This window comes from Hibiscus syriacus, unplaced genomic scaffold (assembly GCF_006381635.1).
Source record: "Hibiscus syriacus cultivar Baekdansim isolate YM2019G1 unplaced genomic scaffold, ASM638163v2 tig00110945_pilon, whole genome shotgun sequence".
NCBI classification, from domain to species: Eukaryota; Viridiplantae; Streptophyta; class Magnoliopsida; order Malvales; family Malvaceae; genus Hibiscus; species Hibiscus syriacus.
In genome coordinates this window covers 1,702,987-1,720,440 of record NW_024062926.1, presented here as the reverse complement: position 1 = coordinate 1,720,440, position 17,454 = coordinate 1,702,987, and the positions used below count along the sequence as shown (strand labels likewise).

The 17,454-nt window shown below is 33.7% G+C and overlaps 1 pseudogene; it reads left to right on the top strand.

Moving 5' to 3' along the window:
* Positions 1 to 11,446: 11,446 nt before the first annotated feature.
* LOC120147953 lies at positions 11,447 to 12,705 on the top strand (annotated as a pseudogene).
* Positions 12,706 to 17,454: the final 4,749 nt, after the last annotated feature.

The window sequence follows — 17,454 nt, the reverse complement described above, 5'->3', positions numbered from 1 at the left end:
GTGGAACTCTTGTCGTAGTCAGAACTATGATCTTGATGCCCCATTTTGTCTTGGATAAAACCAACTTTCTTGGATAAAAGAGAATCTGTCATCTTTAAAAAGGGAATCTATCATCTTTGAAGAGTGTAGATGTAGATATGCCTGACTCAGCAGGGATTAATTAGGAGAGTAGAGTCTGTTCTGATTTGACTCTTGAAACACATCATAAGGAAGATTTATTCCAATTCCTTTCATGTCTCCACATATAATCAGATCTCGAATAAAGCAACTTGGACCATATCATGTCGAGATGCTTAACCATAACCTGTCTTTTGACTAATTTCTTATGGTTAATATTTCAGCTCTCCATCTGCGGAAAGAAATCTTCATCATATCTCATCTTATAATCTTGAAGTTGAAGAAGACAAACTTCATCTTGGATCAAAAATGGAAACCATATGATCACAACATTGGTTCAACATCAGAATAATTGGTTCGTAAAACATTTGACAACATATTCTTCATCTCATGTGGTTTCAGCTCAGATGTTCGTAAAGCATTTGGCAATACATTCATCCTTTTTTTTATGGCTTCTGCCAAGATTTCTTAATCATTGAAGCTCTTTGCATGGTGTTCAAAATTTTTGTATGATGTCACAAGACCATTTGAGAACAAAACTCAGTGGGGATTCAAGTATGATGTTAGTATGACCAAAAAGTTGGTCAAATTCACAAAATGTGCTAGTATCAAATTGAATAGGAGATACCAACTAATCACATTTTCATCTCGGGCAAAGGCAAAATGTAATACTGATCACGTTTTCTTCTGTAATGAGTATTGTAGAAAGTAGAAACACTTTAACTATAGGAGCCATGTACAGAAAGAGGTTCATGGAATTCTTGCCGCTGAGGATGAAACACCCATGATAAAACCAAAATAGATAAAAACTCAGTTCTCCCTGGCTGGAAATGATAACACCAGTAACAATGGGAATAAGAATAACATAAGCTGAGCCTCTTTATTCAATATCATCAAGTAAACAACAACTGATGTGAAAAACAGCTTCGTAACCTCAATAATATGGTTGAAATTAACTGCCAGGAATCTCAAAGAAATATTTCTAATCATCACCAACACAATGAATACAAAATTCAAAGCTGAAATTTTGAGGAACTAAATCCTAGATCGAATGGTCTGCTTGGGGACCATCTTTATTCATGCAACCATGATATAGCTTAACAAAGAACACGCTGTCATGTGATACATGGTTAAGAAGATTGGGTACTTGAAACTATACTTGCTGAGTAGATATTTGTTCAACAACATGATCATAATGTAACTGCCTGATGAACGAAGCAATTATGTATAGTCAGCTTGACTGTCACTGTTTCACCATTTTCATTCTTCATATCTTTCTATCTCATTGGAATTTTTTGCTCAAAGCAATGATCTTTAACACATGATGATATGGGCCTTCAGCATGTCCCAGCATTGTTGATACGAATGTTCAAAATACATCAACATTCCTCATTTTGAAAGGGGTTTTCAGCATGCCCCAACATTTGCTTCTTGTTAATCTGAGCCTTCAAAATGCCCCACATGGATCTGTTTGAAGGAACCTTTAAAATGCCCCAACAATGGCTGATGCAGATGTTAAAAGTGTGCTCAACATTACTTCTTGTTGAGATGAGCCTTCAAAAATGCCCAAATATTCATAATGACGTGAGCCTTCAAAATGCCCCAATATTCTATTTCTGGTTGAAATGGGCTTTCAAGATGCCTTAATTTTCTATTTCTAGTTTACTCTCGATGTCTGTTTGACTTGAATATCATGATCCCTACAAGATTCAATTTTGACAATGCACTGTGGTGGATACTTGTGGCTTTATTCATACTCCAAATCTGTTTATCTTGAATACTCTCATTCTGGTGTCACTAAACAGCAGTGTTGTCAGGTAACTGGAAGAATTCTCTTCATGTTATCACAAACTTAAGAAGTACTCAATCATTCTGACAGAAACGTCTGAGATATGTGTCTTCTGAATGAGGTGACCATTTTCTGTATCTGGAGGGATTTAGTCAGACAGAGCAATATAAATAGCTTGGTAATCCATTCCAGGCTGACACAGTGGCTTATCATCTTTCAATGAAGGCCATCTCTGAAATATACTTTTCTGTGGGAGAGAAGCCAATTTATGCGAACAGTAATCTGATATAATAGCAAGACTATATACAGTGGTACAGGCTCATCAAAAATCCACACCCATGCAACATGTTGATTCTGATAACAACTCATCTGATTATGAAGCGATCTTTCAGGATGATTTCACAGATATTGATAGTTCTTCTGATATCGAGGAAATCCTTAATTCTGATTCTGATGAAGAGAATAAACTATTATACTTGACGAAAATGGGGTACTCAGAAACTGAGACTTCAATAGCCATGAAGAGATGTGGTCTGAATTCATCAATTGCATAATTGACAAATTTTATATGTGCTGCTCAAATGGCTAAGGTTGCTGATACACTTCTTCCTGTAAAAGATAGGAAGCCATTATACAATGATCCCAATTACAAGAAAAGGCGAAACTTGGGATATGATTTTCTTAAAAAAGAAAAAGCAGAGGAAGCTTGAAAAGAAGCTTCTTAATGAAGACGATCATGCAGTTCATCTTTCAATTCTAATGATTGGTTCTAGGGTTCCTACCGAACCAGATCAGATAACTCAAAGAATACTTCCAGAATATGCTATTGGGTCTTTTTATTTCTACTATGAGCAAATTCATCTTTCAAATCTAATGATTGGTTTTGGGGTTTATACCAAACCAGATCACATAACTCAAAGAACACTTCCAGAAGATGCTATTGGGTCTTATTATTTCTACTATGAGCACATGGCACTTGCTCCAGTTAATGTTTGGACTGGAATATCATAGTACTTATTCGATGTAGAGCCAGAATTTGTAGATTCGAAGCATTTTCATGCTACTACACTGAAAAGGGGCTATATTCATAATATGCCAATTGAGAACAGATTTCCTCTAATCTTGTTTTCTCCACGCACTATACATGATATTTTTCCATTGACAAAGAAATGATGGCCTTCCTGGGATCCAAGAACAGAGTTGAACTATTTACAAACATTGTACAGGAAGTGCCAAATTAACAGAAAGGATCCGCAAGGTTTTTGAAGCTTATGATGATGAGCCATCTTCGAGTGTCCTTAAGTATATTCTTGATGAATGCCGAAAATGGAATCTAGTATGGGTTGGAAGGAATAAAGTTGCTCCACTTGAACCTAATGAGGTTGAAATGCATCTAGGTTTCCCTAAAAACCATACACGAGGATCTGTATAGAGACATGTTCCATGGTGGTATCAATGTCCTGTCTCTTTTCTCTGGGATCAATGATGCAGAAGTTGTCTTTTACTGTCTTGGCATACTTTTGAAAACAGATGAGCAAGAACTGAATGATAATCAGTTGGAGCAATTGATGAGTAGATTTAACGGACTCGACCTTGTTGTCGGTGGCATCAAGCGTAACAACCTTACTGGAAGAAATAAACATCATCAGGATGAACTAGAAGATTTTTTTGTTGGTGCATTTTCTTGCAATGACTGCTACGACAGCTGTCTCTTATGCTGCTCCAATATATTCCACTCTTTTTGAATCATGGAATGGTTTAGTTGATAGTAAAACTGGTCATCTTCAACTTTTGGAATCATGTAACCAATGTTACCCAATATGAACATACAAATGTAGAATCTATTTCAATGTCTTATTCTGTGCCATAAGTTCTCCATCTCAAATTCAGCAATCTTCTAAAGGGCATAATGGATATCATCTTGACAAAGAAAATGATCGGCATGAAAGAAGTAGCAATGATGTATCAAGACTTGAGTCAGCATCACAGTATAACCAGAGTGCAGGTAGTGACTTGTTCATGGCTCTATGATGTAATCTTCTAGAGAAAATGAATTGATTGTTGGGGAAAATAATCTGTCTGGTGATGCTTATCTCCCCCAGCATGAGATAAACGATAATATTTCTTGATGAGCTACTAATAATGTCATAGGAGAGTGTCACAAGTTTAATTCTCCAGACTTTCTGGCTTTTTGGACCACTTGCCTTCAAAAATGTGAAGTGTTTCATCATTCTGGCCTCGTTCATTCTTTTTCTACAACAGAGGTAGAATAAGCAACAGTTGCTTCAAGGACCTTCCTCATTTGAGACTGTCCTATTTAAAAATGTTTTTTCTCCTTTCTTTATTGAAGAATGAAAGAATTTTGAAAAGTAATGCCCTTCTCAGGTTCACAATAAAATCAAATCATAAGCATGAATTCAAAGAATATCAAAAGAATCAACAACTCTGTAATGTTTGAGAATTATAATTCTTTGACAAGTATCAAAATTTGGTTTGGTTTCAGGATGGCCTTCCTATTTTCTATGGTTACATCTATTTAAGATGTCACTTATCTCTCGCTCTTTGTGAACTTTGTCACATGTCTCACTTTGAGGACTTGGTATTTTAACCGAATGCGTACAAAATGACGCAACTAGGATTGCCAATCACTAGACCTTCTATAATCCTTCCATTTTTCAATTCTCTGGAATCTTTCATTTAGACTCATCTAATCAAAGTAGTGCAAAAATATCGGTCTAAAAATGAAATTTCTGAGTGCTTGTGTGAAGTTGACTATAACAGGTGTTTCGTAACTCCCTTAGTCCATTTATTAACACATTTGCCACTTTGGCTAGCTAAATTCAGCTTTATTGTATATAATAATATAATCACCTTTATCAGGTTAATTGAAACTTATCCATAAAGCCGGGGCTATTAACCAATTGCTCTAGAGGGACAGCTTTATTATATATAATAATATAATGGGTTGGCTGAATATTATCCATAAAGTCGGGGCGATTAACCATTTGCTCTAGTGGGACAACTCAAGCTTTATTGTATATAATAATATAACATGGCTATCCAAATACAATTTCTTAAGCTTGTTAAGAAGAACCTGTTATAGTCTAGGTGTTTTGGTGGAATTCAGAAAATCTCTTTGTTAGAGTTCAATTCTCAAGCAACTGACTTAAACTAGATTTACCTATTTGTAAAAAAGTATGTTCATCATCAAATGTCATTAATAGAAAAATACTCTAGTCAGTTTTGTAATGTAATACACCAATGATGCCCCATGTTGTACGCTCCTATATATAAATACCAAGCCTTATTGTAATTCCTTTCAATAGGAGTAGGCTATCTCATATTTGTAATAGGATAGTGTTTGGGTGTATTTCTTCTGAGGTAAGGTCAATGGTCCTTGTTTTTCTAGTTTTCAATCCTGATATTCTGTCAAAGATTATAACTCTAATCATGAAGAGCTTTTTAATCCAGTTGATATTCAAAGAACTGCAAGATTGCAAAATTGACTGAATGCTCATAACCTTAATAAGCAACACAAATTTATTTATTGCACAAAAGGCGGAGAAAAGAACAAAAAACAAGTTTAAACATGATGCTGAAAATAGAAAAGTACTACAGTGGTAGATAACAACTTCCACTTGTTTATTTAGCCTACCCCATCATTCCAATAATGTTGGGTGTGTAATTGGCCTAAGATTTTCCTCATTTGCCCCCCATTTCTTGATTATCTTTTGTGTCAACTTCTTTAGCTAAGCCTTCAGATACATAACTCTTTACTTTATTCTGAGCAGTCTCCATCATCATCTTTTTCTTATTTGGCTGGTAATTGAGCTCATTTTTGGATTCAGAACAACTTTTACTAAGGATGACAGCCTTGTCTTGATTCTGAACACATATTGTGGCTGTAATTGGAGTAATATTCACCAGACTCTTTGTATCCAGACTCTTTTCACTAGTCTTTAAAAAATATGATACAGTCGTTTGAGGTTTCTTCAGAGTTTCATCTTTCTCATTCATTCTTAAACCTGTGGGACAGTCTCGAATTACCTCTCCTTTTACTTTTTTATCATTTATAATCATAAGAGTATTGAAAGTTGAACGTTTTATCTTTGGCTCAAGTACTTTATTTTCTTCTTCCTCTGCAGTATGTACTTCACTTGTTTTGATACTATCAACTCTACTTTGGGGTTTAATTCTCGATTGTTTAACCAAAATAGACTGATCATCCACTTCTATGATTCCCTGAACCAAAAGGTCTTGAACTCGTCGTTTGAAGCGACCACAATTCTCAATGGAGTGTCCTCGGGCTCCAGCATGATAATCACAAGAGAGTTTCTCATTATACCAACTCGGGTATGGAAGCCACAAAGGCTTAGCTTGACATGAAGTAATAATCTGGGCTTTGAGTAACTCAAGATATAACTTGTTGCACGGAATTGAAGGAAACTTGGGTAGAATTTCCCTTGACATCATTGTCTTCTTACAATTGCTTACTTTGCTTTCTTAAAGACCATGTGAATGATGATCAAAATGTTTGCTTTGAATGTTTGACTCTTGAACATCATGAGACGGATAGTAATTCAAAAATTTCTCTTTCTCGGCCAGTTTTGAGCTTTTTAGGATCTTAGGTTTCCCATCTTCAAAACATAGCAATCCTTCTGTTATAAGATCTTGGACCTTTAAATTCATAATCCTACAATTTTCCGTAGAGTGGCTAAACTCTCCAGAATGATAATTGCATGAATTCTTGACACCTTGCCAATCTTTCTTAGCTTTCTTTAATGGCTTTTGAACCTCTTCTATGCTTCGCTTTAGCTTGATCTTTGTTGCCTTTTCTAGGAGCTTTATTGGATTTCCACATCTCTTGACGAAGTTCTGGTCATTTGTTTTCATAATCCTATTCAAATCTTTCACAACAGGATCCTCTAAGGGTTTCTCTCCATGGAGTACAACATTTATCAGGTCCATCAGTTTTGTCATTTTCTCTTTTGAATCATTATGGGATTTTTTTACTTGATCAATCATCTCTTGTTGAGTCTTGATAAGTTGCTCTTGTAGTTTCTCAATTCTTCCAACCCTTGCTAAAATCTCATTCATTGTTCTTATCCTTGTTTAGGAAGACCAAGTTAGCTCCACTTTGATTTCAGAAATTCTGTCATGGAATCCTCCACGAATTACTCTCATGTTTTCATGTTAAAAATGTATGTAAAATAGTTTAAAACCAATGTAATTATGTAAAAATGAAAATGTAAATACAAACGTAAAAAATGCAAATGTAAATATGTGAATGTAACAATAAAAATGCAAATTGTATAGTACAAAAGCAAATATAAAAGTATAAATGCACAATGAAAAATGAAAAGATGCAAAATGAAAAAGCATGTATGAAAAGGTGTTTACTCAAGAGTGATCATCTTAGAACAGATTTCATTGAACATAAAAGTTTCGGTACATCAAACAAAACTTTACATATAAGGATATCTTTCACTCCTAACTTCTCCAAAGTCCAGTTAGTTTCCATTCATGCTCAAAAAGTTGAGTCTTCAGTCTGCTTCATCTCCTTGTAAAATCAGCTAAATCTATCACTTAAGAACCATATTATTTGTCTGAACTGCAACTTCTTCCATGACATTCTCTTTCATTTTTTGTGTCATTTCTCGGAGTTGCTCATTTTCCCTTGTAAGAGAACCTTTCTGTCCAAGAAGTTCTTGAACAAGATCTTCATATATGTTGCAGTTTTTTTCAGCTTGGTGACCCCTGTGATCCACTCTTCTGGGGTGTTTCCTATGCCAGTATTTCAAAAGGCTTGATTGATCTTCTGGAAATCTTCATGCATGGCTTCCATTTTTGTTCTCAATTTCTTGTTTTGATCATTCAAACAACATGCTTGAGCTTCATAAAAACCTCATCTATTTTGCGTGTCCCGACTGATACTCTTACTGTAGACTGCTTTTGGTATCAATCTGGCAGGATCTTTGTGGAGTACTTTTGGTATTAATATAACAGGCTCTCTGTGTGCATTGCTTGCTTCTATCCTCAGAGTTTCCTCAGGATGTCTTTCCTTGGCCGCATCATATTTTGTTTGATCATAAAACTTTTTGTCCATTTACGATTTCTTTCCAATTTGATGAACAGTCTTTCAAGTAAACACCTTTTGGTTATGTCATGATCATGCAATTTAAACAAAACAAATTAATGTAAACAGGTTAGATTAATGTAAAATAAAAATGAGAAAGTAAAAAAAACAAACTGGTTAGTACCAATTAATAAAAAGAGGAAAAAATCCTATCTATCATGGTATATAAATCCTAACCTCATGTTTTCTAGTTCCATGCTTTGTTTGGAAAAATTAACCTAACCACATGATTACCAATTCACATGCATTTATTCAGAAAAAAAAATCAATAAAAAACAAAAGTTAAAACTTATTTCTCCTTTGTGTACACCTATTTTGGACAAAATTTCAGCATGGTTTCAGATCGGGAGAGTTTTTAGGGTTTATTATATGCAAAGTTTCAGTTCTAGGAGTAAAGGTACTCGAACTGTCCTTGTTGATGCCCCCTTGGGCTGCCAACCCTCAATCCTAGTCCACTACAGACTTTAAACGGATCGAGTTCAATTCGAGGGGACACATTTCTCTATGCCTGACACGGAGAATAAATTCTCACGAAGACATAGAGCACAGAACCCCGAAAGCTACTTGCTAGGTCTGACACGGAGAATAAATTCTCACGAAGACGTCGCTTTCACTCCCACTTAAAAAGGGACAAGCTTGATTAGAAAGCTTATGTTATGCAATACAAGTGTTGTGTGTGAGGAGAATTGTTCAAACCTCTGACAAACAAATAAATAAAATTAATACTTGAAAATAAAATAATATACATATAAATATTATGAAAATAATAAGTATATATAAAAATTTTGAAAAGAAAGAATTATAAATTAAATATATGAATTTTTTTTTCTAATTAATAGAGACAATTTATAATTAATTTCAAAGCATGACCAGTCCCCATTGGAGTCGCCAAGCTGTCGTAACCGGTTTTTGCCCGGGCACGAATTTTTTACTTCTGCGGGAAAAATGATATGAATAAATAGTTTTAAAATGTTTTGGGAGTCGCCATCGGCCTTTTGGGTCAGGTAGGTCGAATACCTAAAAATTATCTTTTAAAAGAGTTTTTAAGAAAACATCAGTTAAAAGATAAACTGATCTGCATATAACCAAAAATTCATTCTTTTTTAGAAATAAAAAGGGATTCGTGGTCGGTTACGTTTAGGGAAGGATTAGCACCCCTACAACGCCCAAAATTGATACTTTTTAATTATAAATTTTCTCTATTATTGGAAATTTAAAAATTCAAAGATATATTTAATTCATAATTATGTTATTTCAAATAATTTAAAGAAAATATATTAATATGTATAAATAAAATATTTATTTATTTAGAAATATCAGAAAAGGACTTCTAGGTGCTTTAAGACAGCTCTTTTCTTCGATATAAAAAAAATAAAATAAATAATTAAAAACATTTTTTTAAAAAATAAAAATAATTTTTAATATAATAATAATGAAAATAATAATTTAAACATATAAAATTAAAATATAAATAATGAGTAAGATAAATAAATTTAAAAATAAGTATAAAAAATAAGACTTATAATTAACATTAGTGACTAAAACATATAAAATTAAAATAATAGGATTAAAATATAAAATATTAAAATTTATAGCCCTTATTTATAGTATTATAAAAATATAATTACTAATGATGTAATTAACCCTAATTATTAATAAGTGATTAAAATTATAATTATTAAAATTAAAAACTCTAACTCGAATAATAAAAAGATCTAAGTGCTAATAATGTAATTTAGCCTTATTTAATTAATTTGGGTTAAAATGATAATTACTAAACTATAAGGGACTAAATTAGGTATTTATCCTAAATATATATATTATATTATGTAAAGGACTAAATAAAATGAAATAAAATTACTAGATCAAATTATAATATATAAAAACATGCTATAAGGATCAAATTGAAACTTTTTAAAGTTACAGTGGATGCGGGAATAGTTTATCTGAAAGCAAAATTATAGATATACCCCTCCTCAAAATGGCGTCGTTTGGGAAGGGGTATATACTCCCCTTCCAGCTGGCCCGAAGGGCCAGCATTTCATTTCTCTTCTTTCTCTTCTCTCTCTAACTGAGAGAGAAGAGAATTCTCTCTCACTTCTCTCTAGCTTCCCTCACCAGAGGGAAGCCGGTCATCGGCCGTCTGCCGCCGTAATCCCCACCGCCGGCCACCGTTTCCGGTGGTCGGAAAACACCAAAATTTAGATTGGACCATCCTAATGACGGTTCTGATGTCTTTCTTCCTTAAATGGCTCCTGATCGGAGCAAATCTAAGAAAATACCTTCGGTTTTCGAAGGTTTTCGGTGACGCGTGGAGGTTCGTATGAATTCCGGTGATGGCGTGGCTTCCTCGGTAAATATCTCTTTGTCTTTTCCTGATTATTTTAGTGTTTTGTGGTTGCTGGGTTGCTTTTTGTTCTCCTCCTCTCCTTTCTTTTGCAGGTGTGGTCGATGGCTTTTATAGCCATCGACGGTGTGGCTCTCGGACCGGTCACAAAAGGGGGCAACTCGGTGAGTCATCGAGCTATGTGATGACTCACCCTTAGAGCAGCAACGTGGACGGCCATCTGGGTCTTCTGGATCCTTCTGTTGAGGCATCGTGGCAGAGTAGACCGTCGGCAGCATCTGGTTGGGTCACCTGGCAGTGGAGTGTCGGCAATGAGCGGCGGCCGTGGCTTCTGGAAACTTGAGGCGGCGTCTGGAGACTTCTGGAAGCGGCGGCAACAGCAGTAGTGCTAGGGTTTAGAAACCCTAGCTGAAACCCTAAATTGATTTAGGGTTTCTTTTTGGGTCTGGGCTGGTTCTGGTTGGGCCTTCAATTTGGGCTTGTAATTAATAATAAATAATAATAATAATAATAATAATAAATAATAAAAAAAATATAAAAAATATAAAAAACCAAATGAAAAAAACTAGTATCTTCAAACTCTATATAAAAAGAATTGAAATTGAATCGAATTAAAAAAATAAATGTTTAAATCAATTCGCAATTAAATCGTAAAGTAGACAATTTAAATTTAATTTAACTGTATAATTTAATTTGAATATTTTTTTTAAAATCTTTTCGATTTCATTATTCAATCATTTTATAAAAACACTCGCAATGGTGTACATATTCAAATTCTTAATATAATTAATATGCATATGCTTAATTTTTTTATATATTTTAAATATGTTAATATTCAAACTGTAATCTAAAATTAAAATTAATAATTAAATTGATTAAAACTTATTATATAACAATTAAACTTTAAATATTCGAATTTAAACTTTAAATCATAATTTAGAAACAAAATGTCTATAGATTTTTAAAAAATTTAGAAAGAAATAGTATCAAATCATGGCAAAATTAAAGCCCAAGAATATGCCCATTCCATGGACAAAAAACCAAAACATCTTTGCCTACAATAAAAAAATTTAAAAACCAGATCTTTATTCTTCATCGATCAGAGAGAGAGAGAGAGAGAGAGAGAGAGAGAGAGAGAGAGAGAGAGAAAACTCCTCCATTTCCGACCTCCGATCCCTTCTTCCCGCTTCCCCATTGCCACCATCATTTTTACCGATATGGGTATCACCCAAAACCCCGAAACCAACAATGGGTAAAGGCGGGTCTTTGAGCGACGGCATCATTAAGAAGATCCTTCTTTCATACACCTACGTAGCAATCTGGATCTTCCTCAGCTTCACCGTCATCGTCTACAACAAGTACATCCTCGACAAGAAGATGTACAATTGGCCTTTCCCTATTTCCCTAACGATGATCCACATGTCCTTTTGTGCTTCCCTCGCTTTCATCCTCATCAAAGTCTTCAAAGTCGTCGAGCCCGTTTCCATGTCTCGAGAGCTTTACCTGTCTTCCGTTGTCCCATCGGCGCTCTTTACTCTCTCAGCCTCTGGCTCTCCAATTCCTCCTACATTTACTTTTCGGTCTCGTTTATCCAGATGCTTAAAGCATTGATGCCCGTTGCTGTTTATTCTATTGGCTTCCTATTTAAAAAAGAAGGGTTCAAAACCGATACAATGGTCAACATGTTGTCGATCTCGTTCGGGGTCGCCATTGCTGCTTACGGCGAAGCCAAGTTCGACACTTGGGGTGTGATTCTGCAATTGGGAGCCGTTGCTTTCGAGGCTACCAGGTTGGTTATGATCCAGATTTTGCTTACTTCTAAAGGAATCACCTTGAATCCGATTACTTCCCTGTATTATGTTGCCCCATGCTGTTTGGTTTTCTTGACGGTTCCATTGATTTTCGTTGAGTGCCCAATTCTGAAAGAGACTTCGAGTTTCCATTTCGATTTTGGCATCTTCGGGACCAATTCGTTTTGTGCTTTTGCTCTGAACCTAGCGGTGTTCTTACTCGTTGGAAAGACTTCTGCTTTGACAATGAACGTAGCTGGTGTTGTCAAGGACTGGTTGTTGATTGCCTTCTCTTGGTCTGTCATCAAGGATACGGTGACACCCATCAACTTATTTGGTTATGGGCTTGCGTTTCTGGGTGTTGCTTACTATAATCATTCAAAGTTACGGGCTTTGAAGTCCAAAGAAGCACAAAAGAAGGCTGCTCAAGCAAACGAGGAAACTGGGAGATTGTTGGAAGAAAGGGAAAGTGAAGGATCTGGCAAGAAGAGTGAATCTCAAGATTAGATGATCTCAGATATATTTTTATTTAATAAAGTTTTAAAGTTAAATATATATAAATGGACAAAGCTTTTGTATTTGTCGCCAAATGTTACATTGTGATACCTTCGGAACAGTCGCATGCTTTCGGATTTTAAAGTTGCTTTATCCCATGATGTGTTAATATTCAAACATTTTAAAAAATCCTATTTTATTCCTTAATTACTTCACAAGAAGGGTAAATTACATCAGAGCCCATTGAACTATGTTCCAATGATCATTTTGGTCATTGAACTTTTAAAAATTATTAAATTATCGAATCATTAAAAAAAGTTATTAAAATTTATAAAAAAATTATAAAGGTCATTGATCATTAAATCTCATTGAATTGTTACAAATGGTCATTAAATTTATCAATTTTTTATACTTATTATAACATCATGATGATTATTTTATAATAGTTAAATAAGTTTAATTAGTATTTTGTAACTTTTAAAAAATTTAATGATTAAAACTTTCATTTAAATATAATTCAACGATCTTTAATATACTTTACCCTATTATAAATACTTGAAATCGAAGACAATTAAGGTAGCAACTGGAAAGGGCTAAAATTTCAAAGAGGTGGCCAGAGGAAATAGCTGGTGGAAAATGAAGAGGAGGATTCTTCAATGGATCGTCCTCATAATGCTATACTTGTCAAGTGAAGGAGCTTTCATCTCATCATCGGAAGCTGCTGTTAATGGTCTAAAGCCACCGATGAAGGCAAGACAACTCAAAAGTAAGCTCTCTCCCTCCATCTATTTATATTCACATGAAATGTAATCGATAACAAGAACTATTTAACTAATGCTTATTGTATTATACGAGAAAGAGTTTGATGTTTTCTAACAAAAACTCATAATATTACTTTTTCATTTAAGAGTTTAATCTGATATGATCGAATTCAGGTCCGGATGGACCGAAGTGGGGATATACTTATCCTCCCAAAAAAATTCAAATTCTCATATATTCTAGATATGATTTCATCTCTTGAAATTTTATGAATATGTTCTTTCCGAAAATTTATAATGTCCCTGAGTCTGGACTTGCTTGGATATCGAACATATGACTTGGGTAACTAATGCTTGGTCGTTTCAATGAAAACCCATTTTTTATGTTGAAGGTGTTTTCAAGGATCATAGAACAACGATCAAGGGTTTGCATGAAGCACATCAAAAATATGTTTTTAGCGGCGTTTTTAAGTGCCGCTAAAAATCTTTGTTGCGCAAAAACAAACGCCACAAAAAGTGCCGTTAAAATGAATGAGCTAAAGGTAATGATATTTAGCAGTGTTTTTTTTAACGGCCGCTATTTATCCTTTTTTTGTGGCGTTTAGTCCCTAAAACAACACTAAATGTTCATATAGTGGCGTTTGTTTAAAAAACGCCGCTAAATTTTATGTCATATAGTGGCATTTGTGAATTTAAAACGCCACTATATACGTAGCAATAGTGGCATTTTTGTATAAAGGCCGCAAAAGATCTAGAATTTTAGTGGCGTTTTTAAAAATGCCGGTATTGACTATGTATTTAGTGGCTTTTTTTATACAAATGTCGCAAATTAAAAATAATTTTGCAAATGTTGTTTTCTACCCTTTTGTTACCCAAATTTAACCTGTAGCATTATCCAATAAACTTGACATTCATAGCAACAAACTTGAAATACATAACAAGAAACTTGAAATCCATAATAATAAATCAAAGTTTACATTAACGTAAAATATAAGAGAATAGAAAAAAATAACAATCTTCTCCCAAACTATACTGTGTATACATAAATTCACTAATAATCCAAAATCTTGTTTATGTACTAACAAATTACACATGTAACTTGCCCCCATTGTAATAGAACCAAGACTAAACGTAGTAGTAAAAACCTTAGTGGATCGTATTCGACATCTGAAGACACACTTTGCTTACTTAAAAGGATTTCCTTCGACCCAAATAATTACATTATCGGATAAAAATCAACAAGAAAATGTCAACAGATGCCATTTCAGTGCTAACTTCTTGTCGCCCCGCACATTCGTTTTTAGCTTATGTAGTGCAACTCTATGGTGCAATATCATCAAAACGAGGTAAAATCTAAAATAGTCCCTAATTGTAGATTTTAACAGGCTTCTCAAAGGTGTGCCGGTTCTGCAAAGAAGCGTGATGTCATTTAAGTAGAGTCGAATATTCGTGGTATCTCGAGGGCTAGCCATTTTTATGGACTCAGAAAAAGCAGATTGATTAATCATGGCCTTAGAAGAATATATTAATCCTTAGGGTAGGTGTCTTATTAACTCAATTTTAATAAAGGATTGTTACCTGATTAACAGCATAAGATTTTTTGGAGCATTGTCAGTGTGTTCCAGCCCAAGTTACTGCTCCCAAGCACCATAAACATCTCGTCTCTGAATATATGTGAAGTAAAATGCGAATGAAACTTGGACAAATGTTTCAAATATCCATACAAAAAACAATATATGCTCTGAATATATGTAAAGTAAAATGTGAATGAAAGTTGGACAAAATTTTCTAATATCCATACAAAAAATAATATGCGCACCTGAAAACGACTAGATACAATATCAAAATCTTGGAGGTATCACCAAACTTTTCCAAATAAAAGTCATAATTATTTTTTTAAACAATATTTAATAGTTATTAAAAAAAAATAGTTATGATAGGTGCTATGCTATCAAAACACGAGACCTCGACCAAGAACAAGAACTCAAGTTAATGATGCCAATTGATGGCTGAAACTGTTTGCATCTGTCAGTTCCACCCAGTACTTCGGCAACGTGATCATCCACGCAGTATCTGTTGTCGATTCACGATGCAAATTTCAGTTGTGGTCGTCCTTTTTTTTATGAGGCATGCGAATATCATCCATGAAGAGAAGTTGTACATACTGCAAATATGAAAAAATATATTTTAAAAACATTCAATCAAATAGTTTTAAAATATATTTTTATAAAATATATATTTTTCTAAATATTTAAATAATCATGATCAAAGATTAAAAATCTTAGCTTTAAAAAGATCATGTCTATTTATAATAAGGGTAAACCACAACAATGATCACTAATATTTTAGTAAATTTTCATTTTCTCCACTAAAGTTTCAAAAGTAACAAATTGATCACTAACATTATTGATTTGTAACAAAATGGTCACTAACGTTATTGATTTGTAACAAAATTGTCACTCCACTATTATCTCTATTAAACTGATAACATGAAAATGTTAATAAAAAGTTTAATATATAGTTTTACCCCTAAACTATTGCTAAAACATCAAATAAGTTCTTAAACAATGATTTTATATCTAATTTATCCCATAAGCTTTCTAATTTATATTTTTTTTCAAAAACACCCCACAACCACAACTATATTCGAAACCACCTTCCTTACAAAACGAAAACCACACTGCATAGATAAATGGAGTTTTTTCCATTAAAGACAAATACATAAGTATCTAAAGCCATATATTCAATTAATTTTAGTATAAAAATACTACACCAGACAACTTGCTGGTCACATAATTTGTAAACTAGCTGATATACCCTTCCTTTATTAAAGGTATTCTAAGCGTTAATCAAACTAAGATACAACTCCAGTGCAGCTAGAGGATCAAAGAGGTAAAATGCCTATAGCTTTCGAATAAAATTAATGCCTAGGCTAATAACAGTAACAAATGAATCAAACTGATAATTAACAAATATGTAAAGGTTAATCATGGGGCACTATAGATGAAAACCTGTTCAAATGGTCAAGTTCTTTTATTGCGTTCAAAGATATACATAATCAGTGATTCCTTGACCGGTAGTAACTCAGGGAATTCTTTCTTCAATTTGGGTACATCTATCTCATTATTACTTTCAGGGGCAACAATCACCCTGCCTTGTTATTCCAATGTGAAGTTCACCCCACTGAAATTTTGGGTCAATGTACTTCTTGTATATCTCTAGGATCTCATTGTGGTTCACAACCCCAAGGTTCGTGAAATTCCATCTGTCCTTCAAATTCTTCTTTGCCATCTTAATCGAAATTGGTAGAAGGTCATCCAAGATTGTCATGATGCTGGGAATATTGACCACCTTATTGTATCGTGAAATCTTGGTAATGGAGTTGCGATGGTTGTTTAGGTCGGATGAGATTGACATCCAAACTCAAAGAGTGCAAACATTGTCATATTCTTTCAGCAACTCTTCAACCTAAAAAAATATTATGACAATAATTTATGTGCACTTAAAGACAAATTAACAAGCAAGAGTTTGTTTTAAGTGTGGTTTTTGTTTTGTTAGAAAAATGGTTAGAATATAACTTAGATGGTGGAGTGTTTAAAAAAAACTAGATATTAGAAAGTTTTTGCGATAAAATCGATATAAAATCATTATTTAAGGATATATTTTGTGTTTTCAAATAGTTTAGGGATAAAGCTAGATATTAACTTTTTTTATTAACGTTTTCACATCATCAATTTAATAGAGATAAAGATAGATTGACCATTTTATTACAAATCGATAATACTGACTAATTTATTACTTTTAAAACTTTAGTAGAAAAAACAAAAACTTATTAAAACGTTAGTGAACATTGGTATGGTCTACCATACAAATAATTTAAAAGTTATTTCTTAATATTGCATAAACTAAAGTCGATTTTGTCAAGACACACTTTAGCTTGATGGTACACTATGCTCGATTATGTCATCGTGGTGGTCGTGTGCTGATAGTGGGATTAAAGATGATGTCACAAATTCATAATG